This window comes from Phasianus colchicus, chromosome 5, assembly GCF_987193195.1.
Source record: "Phasianus colchicus chromosome 5, bPhaCol1.hap1.1, whole genome shotgun sequence".
NCBI classification, from domain to species: Eukaryota; Metazoa; Chordata; class Aves; order Galliformes; family Phasianidae; genus Phasianus; species Phasianus colchicus.
The window spans coordinates 12,151,788-12,165,730 of record NC_143440.1 but is presented as its reverse complement, the minus strand read 5'-3'; the positions used below and the strand labels follow the sequence as shown (position 1 = coordinate 12,165,730).

The following is a 13,943-nucleotide window of genomic DNA, read 5'->3' as shown; positions in this document are numbered from 1 at the left end:
TTCAGGATGCTAAATTGCTCTTTTTTTTTTTTTTTTTTTTTTTTTGCAAGATCTAGTTAAAACAACATGCTTAACGCAGAAAATGTGGAGATCAACGATCTTAATGACCAAATTACTCAATCACAATGAAACAGATTTTGTTAAAACATCAGGAACAGCATCCTTGATGGAAGACTTCACCCAGCTCCCCCAGAATAGCTGCAGCTGCCAGAAAACCAAAGGGTAAGTGCTGAAGCAGCCCATAGCACACCCTTACACCGTGTAAGGCACTTCTGACACACACTGAGGGGTTGTGCAAGAAAACAGGCTCCTGGAAAAGCCCCTACATGCAGCTGCCTTTTTCCAGCAGCGTGACCAGAGAGCCCATCAGACTTTTAGTATTAACAGCTGCAATATGGTTGGAAGGAAATAGAGGGAATATCTCTGTGTATGGCCCTGTCTGTATGGCTTCTCCACTAAGAATACTTTGATTTGTGTACATGACTTTCCTACAGCCGAAAAATGCAGATACTCAAGCAGCAACAGGTTACAGCAGCTGCAGGAACAGCAGATGGCTTGCAAGGTGATGGCCCCTCTATCACCCAAGGTGCCACACACTTCCATAACTGCACTGCCATGTCCTGCAGTGCATTCCCAACACCTCCAGCCTTGCTTGAGCAAGCCTTGTTGTTTGAGGGGATTTGTGTGGTGGGTGTGTTGGCACCAGCAAGCTGCTACCTGACTGAGGCAAGGGAGGAGTGGCTGCTGGGCCCTAGCATGGCTCTCACCACACAGCTGCAACCTGGAGTGCCTTCCAAAAGATGTTAAGATGGCCACAGGAAAGCTTAATTGTTCCTCCTGGCATCATTCAGTTGCCACAAAGTGTGAACAAAACTTGGTACATCTCAGCTTAGCGCTTTAAATTTTGACCCAGTCTCCATTTTCCCTCAGCTGTTGTTGCTGAGCAATCTACATTAAGTGTGTGCCCCCTTCGCCAGGACCCCATGATGCTGCTGAAGGACACCTGTGGGGCTGTGCTCAGGGCTGTAGCAGAAAGGCCTATAATGGGCCAAGTGTTCCCACCTGGCATAAATTTCTGCCCTCGTGGCACACACTTGGTTAGGCAGAGAGGCCAGAGTTAAGTGAGAGATCACCTTTTCTCACAGTGTGGGAGGAAATAGGGAAGATTGAAGTATATTCTTGCTGAATTCTCAGGAGTTTAATGGTGAAAATAAGAGGCAAGTGGAGTTGTTGTGCAACTGAGTATCTTTGGTAAGCACCCTAAGCAGGGAGTTTAGAAGACACTACTGTGATGAAGAATGTGCAAGATCCTACTAATTCTTTCTTCTGATAATTTGCATGATGGCGTTGGGTTGCAAAACCACATTGTTTGGTCACCAGCTCACAGTACGTAAGCAGTAAGTTATTTTAAATTATCGAATTGGTTGGGTTCCTTTCCTTCTTTTCCTTAAACAACAGGTTCCTTCTTCTGATGACACTGTGGCATCCTGGAAAGTGGGCAGTTGATTTGGTGGTGGGCAGTGAGTGTACAGTATTTTTTATGATATGTATTAGATAGTATGTGCCCGAGTTAGTGATTAACAAAGCCTCCTTCCCTGATTTAATTCCTCCTTCAAAATTCTTAGACTGATCATGCTTAAAGACGGTACACGTTTATTTTACTATATTTTGATTTTTATACTGTGCAGTATTTGTGATTGAATTGCAAACTAAGTAGATCAGACAGTACACAGTCTTAAGATGCCCCCAAGAATCGCAGGTTGTGAAGGACTTCAAATTGATGCAGTTATTTATTCAGTTTTAAAGGGGATGAAATGGTAGATTTCCACAACAATAAGACCATGCGTGGAAGCAGTCTGCCATTCCCTTATTCCCCAAACTTCAAAGACAATGGCTTTCTGAAATGAACTTAAAGCACTCTGAAATAATGAGAAGAAAAAAATCTTGTTCTTTTTCTCTTTTGAGAATTTTATTCCCATGTGATGCATAAAAGCAAACATTCAGTGGCTTCTACAGAGAAATTAAAAATTTGCTACCTTTTCTCAAAGCTTTGTGAAAAACATGCGGCTCAGCTATATTTGGGATTTTATAATCACTAAAGCATCTAAAAAATTTGAAACTTTGTCTTGATATTTGCCTCCCTTTTCTCATATGCTTCTTTTTAATGTCTGAATACTTAAAATCCAGGCATCATCAATCGTCCTTTCTATCTCTCATTTACTTCCCGACAGCTTAACTTACAATTTAGTGTAAGGATTGCACCTATAAGTAAAACAGGATCAGATCTTAATTTGATCTGTTATTTATTCGGTGTGTTAATTGTAGCCACAGGGTTGTATTAAGAAAGTCAAAAAGTGCCACTTGTAACTACAGAGTGGCTCTCACCTTTTAAATGGAAAAACACTCATTTTCTAGAAAAAAATAGGAAAAAAGTGGTTATGAGCTAAATGAAGAAGGCAGAAGGGTTTCTGCTTTTCCATTTTTAATGAAATTAATATAATGTTGGCACCCAAAATGAATCTGTCTCGGTACAAGCTTGTTCATAGCTTCTGTTGCTGTTGGGAGCAGATGCCTGATTTCTCACGCTTTTGTTTGTTTGTTTGTTTTCAACTGCACATGGGGTTCTTGTTAGGCTAATGGATGTTGGGATTTTTACCTCATTATTCAGAAACTTCATCTGCCTGTATTTCTGAATAATGTTTTCTTTCTTATGCTTGCTTTTTAAATTCCTAACGCAAGAAGGAAGATAGTAAGTTATGTTATAAATGGAAAAACAACACTGAAAAACTCATAAGATAAATTCTACAAGAGCTGCCACACTGGTAAATTTCTGGTGCCCCTGGAAGGCACTGAATGAAGGGTTTGTGTAGGGCGCAAGCTTGAGAATGGTAAATTAAAATGAAAACCCCTCCTTTAACTCTCTTTCAGGGCAGACTTAGAAATAGAGTTATTCAAATGCCACTGAAATGCAATAGGTTTAGAAGTATCTAGCTCTCTTAGGCCCCTTTGAAAATCCCAGCCTTAAGATATTTGACGGTTTTGGAAAACGAACAACAAACACATTCAGTTCTCAACTTCTGGGAGTGCCTTTCCTTTACTTGCGGCATTTCTGCCTCCTGTCACAGAGCACCAAACTGCACTGCATACTGAGGTCTGGGACTGCCTGACGACGTGAGAGTGTCGCCGTAAGCCTGGTAATTGCTACGCTGCAAAAGCAAAAACTTCTGGTGGATAATTAGTATATCAATGAGTTGATGCTGTACGCTACGGTGAAATGTGACAGAATACCAGAACTGGGGACTCTTTCTCTCTTTCTTCTTTTTCATAAAATGTCACTTTTGCCTGTGATACCTTTTACAGTTTCTTTAAAGACAAAGTGCCAGCAAATCAGTAGATAATGTGGCTTGAGGTGCATCTGAATGAGAACATTGCTACTCTTCCCCTCCCATCTGTTAAACGCTCCACCTCTTGTTATGGTCAAGGTGGGAATTCTTAGGGCTTTTTACTGTTCTTTCCTCTCTCCCAGTCCTAGATTTTCAATGTGAAAAATGTGACTGGAAAGTTAGGGCTCCTTGCTGCAGCAGTGGCCTGGGAGCATCTAGCACTTCGGCTCTCACCAAAGCAGGATGTGTGTAAAGCAGAGCCTGAGCACCTGCATAGTTCTTCATGTGGTGAAGAATGGTGAGGTTTGCTTCAGCACTGATGGCAAGCAGCACACAGTCTTGATTTTATCCTGCTGTGACTGGGGTTTGTTTCTTAATGTTAGGAATGGCACTACAGCCCTAGTTGTGCTATAAAATGCAGGTAAGCTCAAGCTGTCCTTGGTCTGGTACGCTGACCAAGAGCTTTGCATGAATGAGATCCACCTTTCCCCCTAAATCTGTGTATGTACTGCTTGGATGTGGAGGTGAGTGAGGATGAAAGCACCCTGGGAACTGAAAGGTTGCCGTATGTGTCTCAAATCTTTGTTTAGCAAAGAACCTTTCTTGTTGGAAGGCTTGTCCATGTCAGAAGCTTACACACAGATGTTAATTACTACATTTCTTCTATAAAAGAAGCAAGGGGAGAACTGAGGCTTTTGTTTGTGTGGAGGAGAGCTTACATTTACAGGGCTGTAATACAAGCAGTACACACTGCTGTTCCCAAAGCCTGTGGCATCCTGTAGTTCTCTGTCCTCAGTTTGTTCTGTTTGTTGTGCATGCTTTGCGTAAAGAAAGAAGTGATGTGCTTTTTATATTCTGTCAGTCTGGTAATTAAAGTCCTTTTCCTCAGTAAACGGGTTAATTTGGTTGTCTTGTTCTGCTTTCTTAGTGGTGGAGCATGAAATCTGTTTCTTCAGTTACTCTTTAAGTACTAGAAATAAAGGTGAAAGTAGGACTTCTTCAAAGCCTTGAAGCAGCTCAAAGTAATTTGGAGTTGAACCGACTGGCTTAATACTCCCATGATTTTAAATGTGAAGTCAGTAGTTCTACTGTGATACGAGGTGATGAACATCAGCACAACTCCTAATCAAACTTGGGAAACTTGATTTGGAGGTTTTCCAGCACAAAGATGAGTGTTGGATGGAGCTTAGTGACTAATGGCCTTTGAAAACTTGCTTTTAAAAATTGTGTATGATGTTAGTTGGAGAATGGACTTTAATTTGTTCACGTGCATTGTGAATACTGTCGAGGAAACTTGTGGTTTGCGCTGCTCTCTGTGTGCAGCTGCTGGTGGTTCTCTTTTTCATGGCTAGAAAATGAAGCCAGGGCCACTAATTGCAAGCATGCCAAAATCACTGCAAGCCTTCCAGTAGAATTCAGTGGATTTCTTGAAGAGGAACTACATCCCAAACTGTTGATTCTGACCTGTTATACGTGCTGTGCAGTTACTTAATTAGTGTGCAGTGTCTGCTGCCCACTTATCCAGCTCTTCTGGTCTATGTAGGGCTACGTCAACACCGCCTGTGACAACACAGACACAAGTGCAACCAGATTTCCTCATGCCATTGTCACGGTAAGGCATCTGTCCTGGTTTCCTTCTATTGAACCTTCCATAAGAAATTAAAAGAAGCAAACGACTGCTACCTGAGGTTACCTCAGCTTGTGTTCTGGTTTATGTGATGCGAATGTATAGGATGCTTGAGATAGATCATGTCTTCCTCACTGTGTCTTGTGCCAAATATTTCTCATAATCTTTCATTTCTTCTCAGAGGAAGTTTGGGGTTTTTTTTTGCATGTGTTTTTTTTTTTTTTCACATATAGAAGGAAACAAGAGTTCACCCACCCAGTTAGCTGGAAGGAAATATTAAAGCAATTCTGTTCTAGTGGCAACTACAGCAATACATGATTAGTCTGTTGCTCAGGCATAATTTCAAGGCTTCCTAAGCTGAGAAATAAGTGGAAAAGAGGATTGCAATTATCATTACTCTTACATAAGACTAGATGAAGGTATACAGAAAGAGTGGAGAGTGTGCAGCTCCAGGCTCCTGCTGTCAATGGACAAACATTAATAACTATTTTCTACTGTGCTGAATTTTGTGCCCTTTCCTGTTGGCTAAGGGAGGCACTGGCATCAAGGATGTGCTATGTCTAGTACATGCTTTTGAGTATAAGTGCTGAGAAGCCTGTCTGGCACTGTTTTACATAATATGCTGTTCCAGGCTACAGTCCACACAATGTCTGTGTTGTACTTATGATCCTTGAAAGCGTATGCGTGAGTTTTGTTTTTAAATAGCACCTACAGGTATATGATTTGCTATTTCTGGAGCAGTGCTTCTACGTCGGGACACAGAACAGTGCTATGCTGTACAATACTGTGTTGTTTGCTGCATGACAGTGTGGAGTAATTCTTGCTCCCCTGCATGTGGTTGAGCTGATGCTTGATTAGAGATCAGAAAGGTCTTTTTGGCAAGGGTCTTATAGCTGGTATTTGAAGAAAGCTTGCTTTTTGAGAATGGGATTTAGCTGAACTCTAACTGTGCTTTATCAGGCTTTTTGGACCTTGTTCTGTCTGTGTTTGTTTAACAGCAATTGAAGCTTTTGCAGTGTCCTCTATTCTGAGTCACTGTGGTACAAAGAAAGGAGTCTCCACCTGCTATTGCCCATATGCAGAATTTATAGTCCCACTGACGTACAATTACAGAATGTTAATTAATTGAGTGATGATTAAGAGATGTGGCTACAAAAAAAAAAAAAAGCAGACAAAATTAATGGTTACTTTTTCAACTCTTCCTGCCCTCTCTGTTCTCCACCCTGGCTTGCTGAATGGTTCCATTTGGACTGATGGTTTTTAATGTGTATAGCCCAAAGGTGTTTTTTTTTTTGTTTTCTTTTTTTTCCTCCTTAAAGAAGAAAATTGGTTCCTTATGTTCTGTACATTAAGTTTCCTTAACATTTTTTTCAACATGCATAAAATTACAGATCTCTAGAGAGAATGAAATACCACATTGCACATTGTAATACCGCACCCAGTTGCTTGCTGCTCCTCTCTGCTGCCAAACCTTCCAAAAATCATAATGTAGCACTAATACATTTACAGGCACTGGTTTTCCATGGCTGATACAAAGTAAAAATATAACTGAGTAACCAGATATAAAAATAAGTGATGTCAGTTTGTGGTGGATAAAAACAATTCTGGGGAATGAAAATATACTGTGTCCTTTAATCTACTACCTTCAGAGTCAGGGTGGAGGGAAGGTTTGATGTGTGCTGACTGATTTTTAACACTGCCATCCCGTGTGTGGCTGTGGAACTACACTGTGGGTTGTAGACAGGGAATTGGAGCTCTGAGAGATTGGGAAAGATGACATCAAATTTGACAGTTGAAGTAGATGTTATGAGGACATTAAATGGCACCTAATACAGAGGAAAAAAGATAGAAAGAGATACCATTCTTAGGCCGTCACTTTGTATTACGAACTGGAAGCATAATGTTTATTTGGATGTATGAATGTTTGCAAATCATTGAGAAGAACATCAGAAAAGTTTATGGACTTTGTGTATTTTTGAGTTTTTACTTTTTTCTTTTTGTTTTTAAGAAATTCCTTTTCTGATCGTCAGCTGTGGGCAAATTAAACAATTTCCCCATTGCTCAGGCACATCAGAAGCACAGCATGGCACGTTGTATGGTGTGCTCTCTTCCCCTCCCTGAAGGCAGCTTGTCAGGGAGATGTAGCTGCAGATGAGATCCACAGTCACATCTCTGGGATGGAGAGCTCAGTGTGTTCAAATGATGTTGTGCTTTGCATCTCAGCAAGACAGAACCCAGCTCTACTCTGAATAAGTTATTTACTCTGTTAATGCACCCTCCCGCTGTATTATTCATCTTGTTTTTCCACTCCCACTTCTTTGTTTTTCTTTCTAACCTTTTCCTGTCCTCAAGCTTTCTCCCCTTCCCTGCCAACTGTTCATATTCTGCATTTGGCTCTTGTTGGCAACCCTGAGCTCCACAGTTTTGCTCTTCTCTCTCATCCTTTCAGGCTTTTGGTTTTCCTTGTTGTGTCTCTTCTGCTTTCCCTGTTCCTCATCCCTTCATGCTGTTATTTTTTCTCCCCACCTTCACTTGGCATGGGATGTCAAGTCAGTTTAGCTGGGAGTGTGTAGGACATCTGAGAAAGCCAGAGGAAGGTAAGGGAAAGAAGTCTCTAGATGGCTGTGTAGAAAGGGACTTGTGTTTCCAGTATATTAAAAAAAAAAAAAAAAAAAAGATGAGGAGTACAGAAGTAAAGTATTGAGAACTCCGTTCCAGTGAGCTTCTGTTCATTTTGAATCCTGTCAGCAGGGAAACTTGCTACAATAATGAGAAATCGTTAGCTGCCTTGTTTTATATCCATTGACTTTGACCCAATTTTTTACAGGGAAGTCTGCTGGGACTTCTCCCTTCTCCACCCTCCCCGTTGCCGCAAAAACAATTTGGAGAAGGGATGGGATACCAAACATTTAAGAAGTCATTTAAAAAGTCCTTCTTTGTTCTTTTCATCAGCTCTCTCCCTGTCCTCTTGCCAGCATGTGCAGTAAGTTCCTGTCCCTGAGAGTTTGCACCAAAACCACAGTTAAACCAGGCTGTGCATAATGGGCGTCTCTGTTAGTTCCCGCCAACTGAAGCTCCCAGCAGTAGATGGAAAATTAGACATACACCACTGCACAATAAATCTTATTGTAATTCACCCAGCTAGCATCACCACGAACAGGCCTTGAAAAATGTGTCGTGTGTGCTTGAAATCATACTTGTGCTCCTGCCATTAAAGAATGAAAAAAACCCCTCGTAAAAAAGTTTAATTTACTTTTTTGTTATAAAATGCTTTTTACTGGTGCCAGCTGGAAGGAAAATGACCCAGTTAGATCTCAAAATTATGATGTAGCCTTAAGTGCTATGTTTAGATTAACTGCCAAAATGTTAGTATAAAGTGGTAGGTGTTTGTGCTGCAGATAATTACTAATGTACTGTTGGTCAAGATAGGCCACTGTTCTGTTATTACTGTATGGATCTTATGACTAAACATTGGAGTAAGCCTAGTGGAACAACAATATTTTACTGTGCCTGGAATACTAGCTTGTCAGAACTTAACTGGGGTGCCAAAAATCTAATGAATCAGAAGGGGAAGGTGTCTTTTGGTCTGCACTGATATTTCTGATTTGTGTTCTGTACTGCAAAGAGAACTGTAGCTGTCGTAGGTATTTCCTGACATGTATTGTCTAAAATGCAGCCAGGCCCCTTAGATTGTCAAATTATTATGATCTTTCAAAGACAATAAAAATGTATTTTTTTTTCCTGATGCTTGGGAGACTGGGTTAAACGTGTTGTATATTTTAAAGGCCTTGGCTTACAGGGAAAAATCAAGGTTAAAAGCACTTCAGAACTCAAGTTGTGCTGATGTGTATGACCTTTGGGCCCAGAATTAGCTATTTTTACTCTGTTGATATAAAACATTAACCTCAGTTGAATGTTTCTTGCAAGAAATGAAAACAAAACTGTGATGTTTAAATACACAATCTAGATGTACCTACACCAGTCACCATGAAAAAGTCAACATTTGCTAACAGACACCACATGGTGGATTCTGTGGTACTGCAGTTATTTCTCTGAATAGGAGGGAATGTACCTGTGGGAGCAGAAACATCTGAAACATCTTGGACGTACATGAACTGCACAGCAATGTTCTGTTGTCATCAGCCTGTGCTTCTGATTTTCCCAGCTGCTCCTCCCTCAACTTTCCTCAGTTTTGCTGTACCAAAAGCAATAACCATGTTTAGACACTGCTCATTGATATTGGGTATTTATCTTCTTATGCCTATGCATGACTTCTGTGTTACTGCTGTGCAGAAAAAAAATTGGGAAATTATATGAATCGTAATGTTGACCATTGTATTGGCTTCTTAGCTGAGGGAGAGATGAGGTTGAACTGAAACAGGAAATGCATCTAGGTGTTTCTTGGTCTGTCAGTCCTGAGTGAGCCTAGGAGAGTAGAGGAATCAAGGCTGGACATCAGATTTGTTGAGTTTTCACATGGCCTGGATCGATTTATTTATTTCCCCTTCTACCTCTTCCTCTCTTAGGAAAATTATAATGGGACTGATTTGAATCCCTTAGGAATCTTTTGTGAATTAGATTGCAGGAATGGACTTGAGCCACCGTTGTGAAACAATGAACAGGATGGGTGTCTGTGTGCCACTGAAGATTGTAGGCAAGGGAACAAGTGGGGAAAAATAAATTTGTAATGAAGATCATAAGTAGGATCTCGTAAGTAACAGTTGAGTTTCTTCCTCAGGTATAGAGAATGGCTCACCTGAGTAAAGTTACCTTTACCCCTGATGTGGGGTTAACAGAATGAATTTATAATTTCCCTTTTCATGGCTTCTTGGAAAGTCAAGTTCTTTAATATGATGCTGGAATGTTGCTGTAGAAATGCTATTTAAATAACAATATTAATGTGTTTTGAAAATATACTTAACAAATATTACTTGCACTTAACTGAAGGTTTGGTATTGTCATTTTCATAGAGTCATAGAATCACAAGGTTGGAAAGGACCTACAAGATCATCTAGTCCAACTGTCCTCCTATTACCATTGCTACCACAAGTGCTAAACCATATCTTGTAGTTAATGCCAGTATATCTCAAGCCATGCCAGTATATAAAGAATTTTATGTTGAGCTCAGAGCGTAGCATTTGTATTTGCTGGTAGGCCTTCTACATACTACTTTGGACTGTGTTCAGAACAGGGGAGTTCAGAATAACTTGTAACTCTTGACTAGTCTAATCTCTACGTTGCCTAGAGGAACAGCAGATCTTGCCGGGAACATGCAAATTGCAGTGTTGACGAGCAACTTGCTGAACATTGCCATGTTTTCTAAAGCCTGTTGTGGAGCGGTTGAAACCTGATGATTCTTAAGGTCCCTTCCAATCCAAGCCATTCTATTATTCTATGTCATGGAAACCAAGGCAAAGGATATTAATAGCAATATAATAAGAATACATTGTATGTTCAGAATGTACGTTAAGCTTTCATTGTTCTTTCAGAATTAACTGTCAAATGATCTTGTATTATCTATGTAAAATCCAGTTCTGCAGCTATGATACACAATAGAGAGAGAGGTGGCTGACAGGTTAATAGCTCTATTGAAGACGGTAAGATAGGTAGGTCATTGTGAAAGTAATGCCTCCCATTTATTTCCATGGAAACTACAACACATACAAAGAGCACAATAACACTATCTCATACAACAGAGGGCTTAGTTAAAAAACTAAGCTGTTTTTAACACAATCACCACCATATCTATGCATTTTCACCAGTGATGAACAAGACCATGCATGCCACTCTCGTAAAAATCTGCACTGGCAGAGGTGACTCACTGTTTCACAGCTGATATAAGAGCATAACTGCTAGGAAAACGTTGCCCATGCAGTCCATCTTTTACTAGCCTGAACAGATAGAAGTCAGAAGGTGCCAAATCTGGACTATATGGTGGATGTCATTAGAGAGTTCAGACAAGACTGGAAATGTGCTCTGTGGTCTTCAAATGGATATGGGACCTGGTGTTATTGTGCTGTGGGAGAAAGGTTGCATTCTTCTCTATCCTGACCCACTCTAGAAGTTTGAGTCTTCAGCTTAGTCAGTGTTGTGATGTAGTGATCTGAGCTGATAGTTTGTCTGGGCTCCGGAGAATCCAGAAGGTTCATCTTTTTTTCCTATCCGAAAAGACAACGTACTTTACCTACTGAGGGCTGCATCTTGAACTTTTTCTTTGCTGGGGAATTCATATATTGCCATTCTATGGGTTGCTGTTTTGACTGAGCTTGTAGTGATAACGCCACATCTTCTCATTTGTAATGATGCAACCCAGGAAACTGTCAGCCTCGTATTGGTTGCAGTAGGTCCTAACAAACTTACATATGGTGATCTTTCTGTTCCTCTGTGAGCATTCGTGGCACCCACCCAGCGCAAACTTTGTGATATTCCAACTGTTTTTTCCACGTGGAGGAATTCAAAGACACACCTCTGCTTCATCTGCACTCCTATAGCAGACACCATTTTGTGAGCCTGCCTTTTTGCTGTGATCTGTCACACAGCAACAAAGCATAATAGAATATTGTTGGGAAGGTCCAACTTCTGCTGTCATACCACCAATGTCCTCTGATGTTGTGGGCCAGTGTAATAAAATAGGAGGCATTATTTTTGGAGCAGCCTTTGTACTTGCTGTCTTGATGTCTATAGTTTCAGGAATGGATAAAGAATAGCTGACAATGTTCAAAATAGGTGAAGTACTATACTTTGAATAATAGTATTACACTGATTTTTTTTATAGTTTTCTTTAACATACAGCGTGACTGAAAATGTATGCAAAATCCTCTCAGTCAGACTAAAAGAACAAAACAACTCTTTCCAAAGTTGCATTGCTGCGAGTTTGAAAGAAGGATGGTGTAAAGTGGATCTGAGTTAAAAAAAAAAAAAACTACAACCACAAAAAAGCCAACCTAACAAATGCATGCAACTGTTTATGCTAAAACTCATTAATATCTTTATTCATAGCTAGTGATATGCTTGTCTTGTTGAGTACTAACAGGTATATTTTGCTTTGCTGTGGTGCTAGAACTTTTAGTGTTAACATGTTTTGAGTCTTGAATTAGGAATGCTGTGGACAGTGGTGCTTTGAATTCTCTAAGACATTTAATATTTATCTAATGTGTTTTCCTAATTGCCTTGCTATAACATTAAATACACTTTAAGTCTTTTCACAAGTTTTCCTGCTTTAATTCATAAAATGAAAACTTAGCATCTTAGCCTTTACCATACCAGGAAGTGATCAGTGGAATGCTTTAGAAAGCGAACGCTGTTTAAAGTAATTTGCTACTCTAATTAGTGTTCAATAAGAAAATACTTTTAATTAAAATACAGATGCTAAAAATATGACACTACTCTCTTTCAAACCAAAATATTTAAAATAGTGTTTTTGAAATATGAAAGGCCGGGATACTTTGAAGATGGGGCAGAAATATTTGCATAGATATACAGTAGTGATTGACAGGGACAGTGCCACTTAACTGTCAGAAGGGGCCAAACGGTTAGAGTAAAATGGTGTAAGGATATCCAAACCTTTTTTTTTTTTTTCCTACAGGAGCTTATATCAGAGGAGGATCTGTAGTCATTAATGGACTAACATGGAACTTCTAAATACACTTTTTGAACTATTTCCAGAATGTGCTTGGTTCAGAATCCCTGTCTGGCAAGCAGTAATAGAAAGTATTCAGCCTGAAAATTAATCTCTGGATTTCCAGGTTTGGTGCTGAAATCCTGACTCCTAAACTATGAAGCACTGTACTCTCTGTTTCCACTGACATCACTTGCCAGCAGCGAGTCTGACTTGATGCTAGCATGCTTCCTTTCACTGTGCTTGGTTTTTAGGTATGTGACTTGAAATGGGTGAACAGTTCTTTTTTTTTTTTTGGTACAGTTTTAAAGAAGTAACTTTGCAGCAGTTGGGATTTCTTTTGTTTGTTTATATCTATTTGTTGTGGAGGAGCTGTAAGATGAAATGTCAATGATCAAAATTAAATGCTGTTTGGTATTTACTTGTTTTTCTTTGTGATGAGTCTTTCTGGGAAATTAAAAAGATCATGTTCTTCATTGTTGTTGCTACGTGTGTGCTGTAAGTGTTGATCTCTGTACTTTGTCTGCAACTGTGATAGTCTAATACTGTATTTTTTTTTCTCAGTGTTGCAGAAGTTGCAGGGCCAAAAATTTGACTATTAATAGCTCTAGGTTTGCTGGGATGGGAATGGCATCCAGTCCTGCCAAGAAACAGCTGAGCATCTGGGAGGTTGAGATGCATACTTATTTTTCTTTTCCTGTGTGTGGGGGGGGGGAGGGGGAGAGGAGGAGGGTATCCAAAAGGAAGTGTGGGATAAGAATGATATAAAAACAGGTACCTCTGTCAGTAAGATTTATGCTCTGATAAATACTGTGTGTTCTGCAAAACTTCCCTATAGACAACATACAGTGTTTCCACTGACTGCAGCAGTTCTAGAATCTGAACCATAAATAACAACACTATGAATTCATCTTGTGTATTCGTGGCATATAGGCTGAAGACCGTGGTGGGGAGGAGGAAGATCATAAAGGAATGCTATGAAAGCTACAGCTATGGCTGCGTTTCTTTATAGTCTAAGGACAAAACGTGTAGTAACCTTCTGCTGAAGGTGAATTTACTTTCTAATTACATTACATGTTTCTTTCTGGGCAGTAAAGCAGTCCAAACCAAAATACTGCCTGAAGAGTCTTCAGTTTCAGGATTATTTAAAATCAAAACTGGTTCCTATTTGAAATTGCCTCCAGATCCTAACTGTGTAGAGTGAAGCCCACTTCTGAGTCTCATGTTCAGCATGCTAGCTTGTAAATTGTAAAGATTGTTTTGTGTTGATTGCTGATGATATTTGTTGTCTTCAGATATTCCTGCCTGATTTCTT

General features: G+C 39.9%; 1 protein-coding gene and 1 long non-coding RNA gene across 2 annotated transcripts in view; both read left to right on the top strand.

Moving 5' to 3' along the window:
- Nucleotides 1-212, top strand: part of SOX6 (SRY-box transcription factor 6) — a 411,364-nt gene extending 411,152 nt beyond the window's left edge. Inside the window, exon 19 of the mRNA XM_090140518.1 lies at nucleotides 51-212. The gene's annotated coding sequence lies outside the window, so the exon portion shown is untranslated. The remainder of the gene's footprint in view (nucleotides 1-50) is intronic.
- Nucleotides 213-355: 143 nt separating this feature from the next.
- LOC149917746 (uncharacterized) lies at nucleotides 356-13,286 on the top strand. Its single transcript, XR_016467237.1, has 5 exons — nucleotides 356-1,251; nucleotides 1,381-1,397; nucleotides 3,126-3,194; nucleotides 9,589-9,720; nucleotides 12,596-13,286. It is a non-coding gene; the product is annotated as an uncharacterized LOC149917746 (long non-coding RNA).
- The last annotated feature ends 657 nt before the right edge of the window (nucleotides 13,287-13,943 follow it).